The following is a 9936-nucleotide window of genomic DNA, read 5'->3' on the forward strand; positions in this document are numbered from 1 at the left end:
AGCAGAGGAGTCTGCTTTTCCCTCTCCTCCTACCTGCCGCTCTGCCTACTTGGGCTCTCTCTGTCAAATAAATAAATAAATAAAAATCTTTTTTTAAAAAAAAGACATAGACCCTGTTCTCAAAGAGCTAAGAATCTTGTTAGGGTGAACATTGTGAGAATATGTATAACTAAGCATAAAACTGTATTATAATCTGTGTTACCCCAGACCTAGAGCATGTAGGCATGATTAATCATCAACTCCATTTCCAGCCCCTCTCCCCTCTTTGGAGGATGAGGAGTGGGGCAAAAATCCCAAGCTTCTAATCATGACTTGGTGACCAGCCCCTATCCAAGAGCCCACCAAGAATCACCTCATTTAAACAAAAAGATACTCCTATCACTTGGGAAATCTTAAGAGATTTAGGAAGTGTGTGTCAGGAACTGGGTCAAAGGCCAAATATTAGAACAAAAGATATTCCTAATGCTCTTATCACTAAGGCAATTACAAGGGTTTTAGGAGCCTTGTGCCAGGAACTGGGGACAGAGACCAATATATATTTTATCTATTACCCTGCAGTGAGCAGGTTGCTCTAGGTCTCTGTCCCCAGAGACCTACATGAGGAAGGCTCCCTAAAATCTCAAAGGTAGGAAGTTCAGAGAGCCTTCAGGTTAATGAACACATCCACCTGCCAGGAGGGGGACCCACCCCGGCTACACAGGGACAGGAGCTCCCATGCTTGGGACCCTTCCAGAGACTGCCTTATGTATGTTTTTATTGGTTGTTCATCTGTATCCTTTATCATATCCTTTTATAATAACCCGGTAAACAGTAAGTAAACTGGGTTCCTGAGTTCTGGGAACAACACTAGCAAATTAATTGAACCTGAGAAGGGGGTTGTGGGAAAATCTGGTTTAGAGTTGGTAGATCAATGCACAGGTGACAATCTGAACTTGCTGTTGGCATCTGAAATAGGGTAGGAGCGGTTCTGTGGGATTGAGCCTTTAACCTGTGGGATCTGATGCTATCTCCAGGTAGACAGTGTTGGAACTGAGTTGAGTTGAGTAAAAGAGATACATAGGAGGAAGACTGAGGTTGTTTCTTATCTTAAAGGTAAAGGGAGTACAACATGGACAAAAGAGCACACATCTACCTTTCCAGAGACACAAAAGATATTAACAGTTAAAAGAGGTAAAAACTGTCAAAAATAGATGAAAACAGCTATATAAATTGTAAAACGTAAGTCATTGTTAATTCATGGTTCTTTTAGTTGTATGACTGGAAAATTCACAGATTTCATGGAGAAAACTGCCATTATTCTGTCTCAATAATCACAATGTGGTCAGAAGAAGTCACACATAGCATTTCTCTCTCTTCCACAGCAACCCCCTCCCAGTTATTTCTTGGAATCCCTGAGAATGTAATCTTATTTGCACTAAGCTCTCAAGTGGTCTTGTCTATACTCTTCCATTATCTGGTGACCTGATACCAGGGCTTTGATGCTGATGCAGTTATCATTACTGGCAGGGCCTACCAGAGGTACTGCTGTCTTCAACTTCTTAGTTTCAAGTATGAGAAGCTAAAGTTTTGTCAGTTAGGTTTAATGAACCCAAGAGGTGCCGGTAAACTTTCCTAGGCCCTTGGTCCCAGACTCATGTACCCTGACAACGAGAAAAACAGCACTATCTATGTGCTATTAGTTAGTTCAGAGTGATTTCACATCCTGTAGCCCCATCATCCCAAACCACACAAGGTGTTAATGTCCCAAGTGGTATCGTAACTGAATCTTCAGTAAGCCTTTCCAACAATCTATGAGACCTGATGCTTCCGTGATGATGTACGTGAAACCAGTGAATCCCATGCACTTCAACCCAGATTATCAGTAGAAGCAACAAACTCTGAGTCTCTGACAAACTAATGTACTTTTAGGTGACTAGCCGTAACCTTATGGCAGGTGGATTGCACTAAATCCCTTCCATTATGGATGGCGCGACAATCTCCCTTAGTAGAAAAGAAACTTTTTCTGGACTTACTCTCCCTGACGCTGCTGGTACATTCTTCTGCAATGGAGACTAGGGCCTTTTGGGATGCATTCTACTTGAGACATGCAATTTCTCACTGTCTGTGTCCATTTTCAGTAGTTCTTCACATTTTTACCTTTCAAAGGCTTTGGTAGTCTGGTGAAGTTTATGGGCCCCTTCTCAGAGCAGTATTTTTTTGGAAAGATTTTATTTATTTGACAGAGAAAGAGACAGCGAGAGAGGGAACACAAGCAGTAAGAGAGGGAGAGGGAGAAGCAGGCTTCTCGACAAGCAGGGAGCCCGATGCGGGGATCGATCCCAGGACCCTGGGATCATGACCTGAGCCAAAGGCAGACACTCAACTGACTGAGCCACCAGGCAGCCCCTCAGAGTAGTATTTTTAAGTGCAACATATAAAACACATAAGACTATTAAGGAAGCCAGTACTATATAATAATATATTGTACTATTTTCAGGCAACTTAGGGTTCTGTGGACCCCAAATCAAGAGGCTAAACTTGTTACTAATCCTCTACTTTCACTTCCAGATCCATAATCATTTGACCAAACCGTGAACCTCTGCCAGTGAATTGGTACAGAAGAGACGTTGGCAAACTGTAGTCTGTTACCTGGTTTTCTGAAGGAGGTTTTATTGGAACACAACCAGAGCCATATATTTACTTCCTACTTATGGTTGTTTCGCACTGCAAGGGTGGTGTTGAGCAGTCACCACAGAGATCGTATGTGGCCTACGAAGCAGAAAATATTTATTGTCTGCACTTTTAAAGAAAAATTTGCAAGTCCTGGTCTAGATCCTGGCCTAAAGGCCCAGCAAGCAAAGTGGACCAGAAGTATTCCTTGAAGTTCTGCCCTCTGGAGGATTTTCCTTCTCCGTTGTCCCCTGGAGATACCGCTCAGGGCTCTAATGCTGGAAATTTCACTTCTGCCTGTTGCAGGCCTAGTCTGCAGAGCCAAGTGAAACAAGCCTTGAGCCCTCTATGAGGCTGTAGGTGGGAGTCACCGGAGCTATAGGGCACGGACAGCTGTGCTAGGACTTTTACTTGCCAAAATCCATTCAAGCCACTTGCCAAAAACACAGCTTCCACTGAAGATGAAATGCTTCAGGGCACACCTAAATTTAGAGAGAGGCAGTTCTCTGCATGCAATCCAGGACAGGCAGTTTGGATGATGTGGTTGCTTGAAGATATATATTAGAAATCTAATCTCGATCAAAAACTAGAAGCAAGACAGGAACTGGTTTTAAAGGAGAAAAGTTACTTCCTTAAAAGAACATATAGGTTTGTTCCAGAACTCCAGGGATGTCTTGCTGTGATTCACTGGAATGAACTTTCCACACATTGTAAAATCATAACTAGCCAGAAATGTTTTTGGTGCCACTGAGTTTCTTGGATGACAAGGGTCAGGTGGTAGAGCCATGTCCACTAGAGCGTGGACCACATGGAGTACCCTTGCTCTGGGCCTTCTCAAGGAGGGAGGGTTACAGCTTTGTAGGCCAGTACATGGAAAGAGGCAACCAATCAAATGTAATATATGTTTCCTTCAACAGCCACTGAAGTCCAGTAAATAGTAGGGGCTCCATGATGTAACAACTTTCCATTCCCAGTGGACATGTTATCCAATATGTCCAAGGTCACTACTGGACATAACTGGTCTCCCCCACCCCAATTTTACTGAGGTGTCAGCAGGCCCTTGCATTTTCTGGAGAATTATCACAATTTTCTAGCATCTGGGGTACCTGTTAATTTTTGCTCTCCAGATTCAGTCAACACGATGTCATCGATGGTAGACTAGCATAATGATGTCTCATGGGATGATGAGATGATCACTATTTCCTGCAAATTGGTAGCACATGGCTGAAGAGTTGGCACACACTGTGGCAAGACAGTGGTGTTCTGCTCTGGTGTTCTCTGTTTATTGCTCGTTTTGTCGCTATTTCGAATTTTGCTCTTTTGTATATCATGGGGGTTTTTTGCATCAATTTTAGTTCTATAAAATATTGCATTAAAATATTATTTATCTTGGTTACTGAGTGCTTTGACGTTCCCTCAAATTTTGTGTCTGAGCTGAATGCTTTGCTCATCTCACCCCAGCCCCATGCTGATTGACATATAGAGAAGATGCGCCCATTAGATCAATGCTGCTTGTCAAGTGTTTATAAGATCATATTTGGAACACTTGTCACAATTAGAGTTGACATAAAATGAATGATAATCTAAGGTCACTTTGAGACCCACCTGCTTTTTAAAGTAGCCAAATATGAATTAAGTCATCACTGTTACATCTTTCAAGTCATTGATGGCAACATTTATCCCTGCAATTCTATCTACCAGGGAGGCAATATTGCTTTCTTATTAGGGACTGGAGCTCCAGGAGTTTCTGCTTGGTCCTTTCTTCCATAAGTCTTAAAAGCTTTGCCTCTGTGGCTCAAGGAGCCAGGTGGGAATTCTATCATTTATTAAGGATATGCCTGTCATTTATATCTTCAGGAACTGAAGATATTTCCACTGAACTGGGTTTGGTAGTTTCATTGGGCCCAGAGCAAGACCAACAAGGGTCAAAAACTGCACTTGCATCTTGTCAATCCCTATCCTAAGTCTATAGCCGGTAACTGTAGTATCCTGGCTGATCAGAAGTTAGTGTTTAACTCAGAACTAGGATTTATTATTCTTCAAAATTTGGAATATTTCCTTTTCACCAGGAAAAATGGCTGCGGGTTCACAGTGGATGGGGGAAGCTAAGAGAAAAAAAAGTATGCATACATACTTGGGGTGTTCTTCCTTGAGGGTATTTGGCCTCCTTTCATTTATGGGATCTTAAATTTATAAATCAACTTAGATCTGGTAATTGAGTGAAAGGTTATTACTCACTATTGTGGTAGATCAGGATAGTTTTCCATTCACTAAACCAGGAGTTTTGTCAGTTACAGAAGGATCTCATGGCCTCTCCATCCATTTGTGTCCTAGGGCTCTTGCTCAATTATATAATGCCAAAGATTGTTGTGAATTACAATTTCTAGTTACTATACAGGTCCTGCTATGGATTCTAGTAGTCACCCCAGCTGTGTCTACATTGGGTCAGTGCTCCCATCTAGTCTTTGCTAGCCCAGGACCTTAATTACCCCCATTGAGATTAGCAAGCTCATTTTGACCACAATATGTCACACTAGCACACTCGCCTAGAGAAAAGAGCTAATAAGGTTGTTTTAAAAGATAAGAGGGCTTGAGTAGCAAATGTGGAGGGAGCCTGGAGTTGGAAAAATCATACTTTCCACCCATCATAGTAAAGATTAGATCAGGGAGAAAATAATCAACTGATGCTAAAACAAAGGGGGAAATTGTGATGAGCATCAGAATATTTGCACTGTTCTTAAAATGTCTCTCCACAGACTGCTTATTAGTTGCTAGAGAAAACACAGTAATTGTAAAGTGGGAAACCTAGAAAACAACTTGATTGGCTGATGAAAATTTACATCGCCCATGGGGGGCAGCCAGACATCCTGTGCCTCCCAATATTATGCTCTGAGAAGGACACAACATCAATTATGCAGTTGTCTAGCCAGGAATGCATAATGTGAATCTAAACATGAGGAAATATTAGACAAACTGCAAATGAGGAGCATTAAAATAAAAGGAAGGACTGTATTTGTCAAAAATCTCAATGTCAGAGAAGAAAGACTGCGCATGTTTCAGACTAGAGAAGACTAGAGAGACATGACAACTCAATGCAAGACTGGATCCCAGGCTCAAGGGTAAGGATGTGCTAGACAGGGCATTATTGGTCAATGGACAAAACTGAACTATGGGAATTAGATCAAAGCTCTGTAGTCATGTTACATTTTTTTGATTATTTGATATGGCTTTATTTTCTGATCATCCAACTGTTCTGATCATCCAACAACCAGCCTGAGCGCTCACCAGTCAGTGATCCTGACAACCCAGCCTGCCTTGGGGAGGGATGAAGGCGGAAGGATGAGCTAATGCTGGTGCCTGCGTCCAGCACCCCAGAGTGATCAGTCTGGCTGGGCACTCAGTAAACAGTCTTGGGGGGAGACAGGCCACCCAGTGGGGCACAGAAAAGGGGAGACGCAAAAGAGAACCTGTGGCCCCCATGCCTGCCCCTCCCTAGGCCCGGCTCGGCCAACATCTGGCACGGCAGCCTTGCCAGGAAGTCTGGCTGGAAAAAGGCAGGAGGTCCCAGATGGAGGCAGAGACGCCATCCTGTAGGAGCCTGTCCCTTCCAGCAAGTGGAGAGTTGGTTTCTGGGCAAGGAGTGGCTGGGCAGCAGACCGGAAGATGGCAAGACCTTCTTGGGGGCAGAGGAGGCTGGTGCCTGAGCACCTCATCCCTCATCCCTCATCTTGACCTTCCTCCCTCCCTGCACAAAACACCTAATGGATTATACTGCTAATGAATCGGTGCACCGGGAAGAAACACCTGGGCCTCCATGACGTCAATTTCAGCGGGGCTCGAGTGTCCTCACGCCCCTCTCTTACGAGGCACCTGATCCGTGGGGTTCAGGCCCTGACTGTCCTCTCCAGGTTCTGGGAAGGGCAGCCCTGCCAGCCCCACTGGGGGGGGAAGGAGTAGGGAAGGAGTAGGGAAGCTGAGGCTGCACATTTCTTCTGTCATCTCTGCTCAACACTCTCGCTCCTCCCCCAGTTTGGATGCCCTCCTAGGACCCTGAAGCAGAAGCTGTCCCAGAACACATACTCTTTTCTACAGGTGAGGAAACTGAGGCCCAGAGAGACTGAGGTAAGAGGCAGAGGAGCCAGGGGGCCTACTCCAGGGCCGCCTCTTGCCCCAGGGTCTCTGAAGGCACTGGGACCCTAGGGGGACAGGCCCAAGCTCCCTGGGGTGCGGCAGGAGGGCGAAGGCAGTGAAAAGCACAGGAGAGGGCGACTGGCACAAGGAGCCCGACAGGCAGGCCACTGGGAGTTCAGAGCACCAGCTGTCCATGGGGACGTGGGAGACATGCATCCAAGGCTACACCCTGAGCTAGTCCCCTCAGCCCTGGCCAAGGCGGGGGAGACACAAGTCTTCTGAGGAAGGGGCCAGAACCAGGGACCTGGAGGCTGACCCTGCCCTCCTTCAGACAAGAGGAGAGAGTATCTCAGTCACCATAGGGTGACTGGGGCAGGGTGGAGGACAGACACAGAGCTGGGAGTCTCTGGTCAGCGCTGAGGGTAGGAGTAGGGAAGCTGAGGCTGTACATTTCTTCTGTCATCTCTGCTCACAAGCCCTGAGGACGATGGGGTCACCTCCGGGGCTCGGGGCTCAATGGCAGGCTCGTTCCCAAGTCCATGGCTTGGCCCTGGGACTTCCGCATAAATGCTCCTCCAAGGGAGTTCAAAGGACAAAAAGGAGAAAGACTCCCCAAGTCCTCTGGAGCAACACACAAAAGCTCTGTGATTCCAGGTTGGGGCCTCTCAGCAAGGGATGAAGCCCTGCCTTCTTGCTGGCTGCTGAGCAGGGAGGGGTGGCAGGTGCAAAGCTCCCTGCGCTGGTGGGTGGCCACGGCACGGATTCGGGAGCAGTCCCTGAACTGTTTTGTATAGGATGCTGCAGTGCTGGAGGCAGTAGGAGGGTTTGAGTGAGGTCAGGTGCAAACCCTGCCTCAAGGAAGGCCTGAGGGCCACCTGCAAGGTCACCTGCTTCTAGGCAGGATGGAAGGGGGATGCTGAGGACTCACCTGGCCAGGGTGGCCCTCCCACAGAGGCCTTGCCTCCCACCTAAGCTCCTGCTTGCTCACCTGGACTGCTGTGTAGGTCGCCCCGAAGTAGGCACCAATGCAGGTGGCCAGGAGCAAGGAGAAAATGGCTGGCTTGACCCTGTAGGCTCTTATAACCTGCTTCAGGTGGTCATGGAAGACAAACTCAGGGTCTCATTTATCAGCTGTGATGTGGTGCTGCTTCCTTCCCTTCTGGTAGTGACTCAGGAAGTGTTCTCACATGCTGAGGAACATGCAGTATTTGTCCACCAGCTGGGTGGCTTGGGGCTGGCTGGTGAACAATCCCATTGCCAAGTCCAGCTGTTCCTCTTGGATCATCTGCTCTAGGAAGACCAGCATGTCTCAGGGGTTCCCTGTGCCGGCAGGTTATAAATGACTCGGGTCAGGGCTTCTGCATTGAGCCTCAAGTTGTAGGTCAGAGTTTTAGAACAGACCTGAGATCTCCTGTACATGCTGCTACTGCCCTGGCTGTCATGGGTTAGCGGGGTGGGGGTGGGGGTATCGGGGGCGGGGTGGGGAGGGCTCCCCATGTGGGCCAGGGTGAAGGCAGACAGCCAGAGTATGGTGAAGCACTCATGCTCCCAGGCCAGGATGTTCTCAGTGAGGTTGATCTTGTGTACCACGGAGAACAGCAGCTCCAGGAACTGGCCGCCACTGTCTCCAGCTCTGCAGGAAGTGAAGTTGCAGCATCTCCTTGCAAGGTGGCTGGGACGTATGAAGATACAGGCTGTCCGCTTGGCCCACGGTGTCAGAGGACAAAGGCCACGGTATACTGGCGTATGCTGGAATCTGTGTGGTCTATGTGTCTTCCAATCAGTGCTTGGTTCCCTGGTAGTCGAACTGGCCCCTCCACAAGCAAAGAACAGAAGATTGTACACTGCGTGGGTGCGCTTGTTGGCGTAGAGCTTGGAGAAATCGTGGGTGAGCCGTAGCAATACAGAGATGCCGCTCTCGTTTGAGTCCATGTCATGCGACAGCCAAGAGGCCACTCTGAAGGTGTCGTAGTGAGCCGTGACGATGATGGTGGTAAGGTCCTCTCCACCCAGCCACATCAGCCACCAGTCTCTTGCAGCCTTGCTGTGGACTCCGCTCATGACCATCCGGAAGCTGTTGGCCCTGGTTGGGTGGAGCGGTAATTTGGTAACAGAGGCAGAGCCCTGGGAAGCGGAGCTGGCCTGCGCCTGCGTGTAGATGGAGGGCAGGACCTCATTGTGCACAGCAAGGAACATGGGGGCAATGGTCTGCATGGCCAGCAACTTGGACCCCATCTCCACGAATTGCCGGATGACGTCCTGGGACAGAAAGGCCACGGCTTATGGCAGGACCGGGAGCATGGCGCTGGCCACCTGCCCCAAGGACTTCTGGTACTGCTCAGAGAAGCGCCGCAGCCGGAAGCACGCAGCCGCGGCTTGGCTCCGCACGTCCACATCGATGCGTGCGCCTGCGCATTGAAAGCTGTGGTCGCAGTGCCCCCCGCAGCTGGGTGGGGAGGGGTCAGGCTCGGCGGACGCCTTGAGGGTGAGCGTTGGACCGGTAGACAGAAGCCGGTGGTTTTCAGGATGGGACTAGGCAGTAAGGGTGCCTGTGTGGGTCATATTGCTTCCTGCAGTAGATGAACTCGTGCAGTGCATTGGTAATGGAGCCGAGTGGCAGGCATGACACCTTCGGCATGTTCTCCAGGTCCTTGCCCACTTCTAACAGCATCCTGGGCCGCCGTGGGCCACACGGGGCGATTCCTGCACACTCACCTCAGTATGGGTAACCGCCGGGGCCCCTGTATTCATGTTAAACTCAGTGACGTTCATACCTTTACTGGGGTTACCTAAGAGAATATTCCTCTTCTGAGAAAATACACCTTGAAATATTTAGGGATAAAGGACCACGATATAGGCCACTTATTTTGAAAAAGTTCAGAAAGTATTCTGTTTATATATATACACGTATATAAAGAGCCCCACACAAATGCTAAAGCAAATAAGCTAAAATGTTTTTTTTTTTAAGTGAGTTTTCTTTTATTTTTTAAGATTTATTTATTTGACAGAGAGAGAGAGATCACAAGTAGGCAGAGAGGCAGGCAGAGAGAGAGAGAGAGAGAGAGAGGAGGAAGCAGGCTCCCCGCTGAGCAGAGAGCTTGATGCGGGGCTCCATCCCAGGACCATGAGATCATGACCTGAGCCAAAGGCAGAGGC

At 48.0% G+C, this 9936-nt stretch overlaps 1 pseudogene; it reads right to left on the reverse strand.

The window, feature by feature from the left end:
• Positions 1-7445: 7445 nt before the first annotated feature.
• Positions 7446-9552, reverse strand: LOC101678465 (annotated as a pseudogene).
• Between the last annotated feature and the right edge of the window lie 384 nt (positions 9553-9936).

The sequence above is a fragment of the Mustela putorius genome, unplaced genomic scaffold (assembly GCF_011764305.1).
Source record: "Mustela putorius furo isolate JIRA1106 unplaced genomic scaffold, ASM1176430v1.1 tig00003899_pilon_pilon_pilon, whole genome shotgun sequence".
Lineage (NCBI taxonomy): Eukaryota > Metazoa > Chordata > Mammalia > Carnivora > Mustelidae > Mustela > Mustela putorius.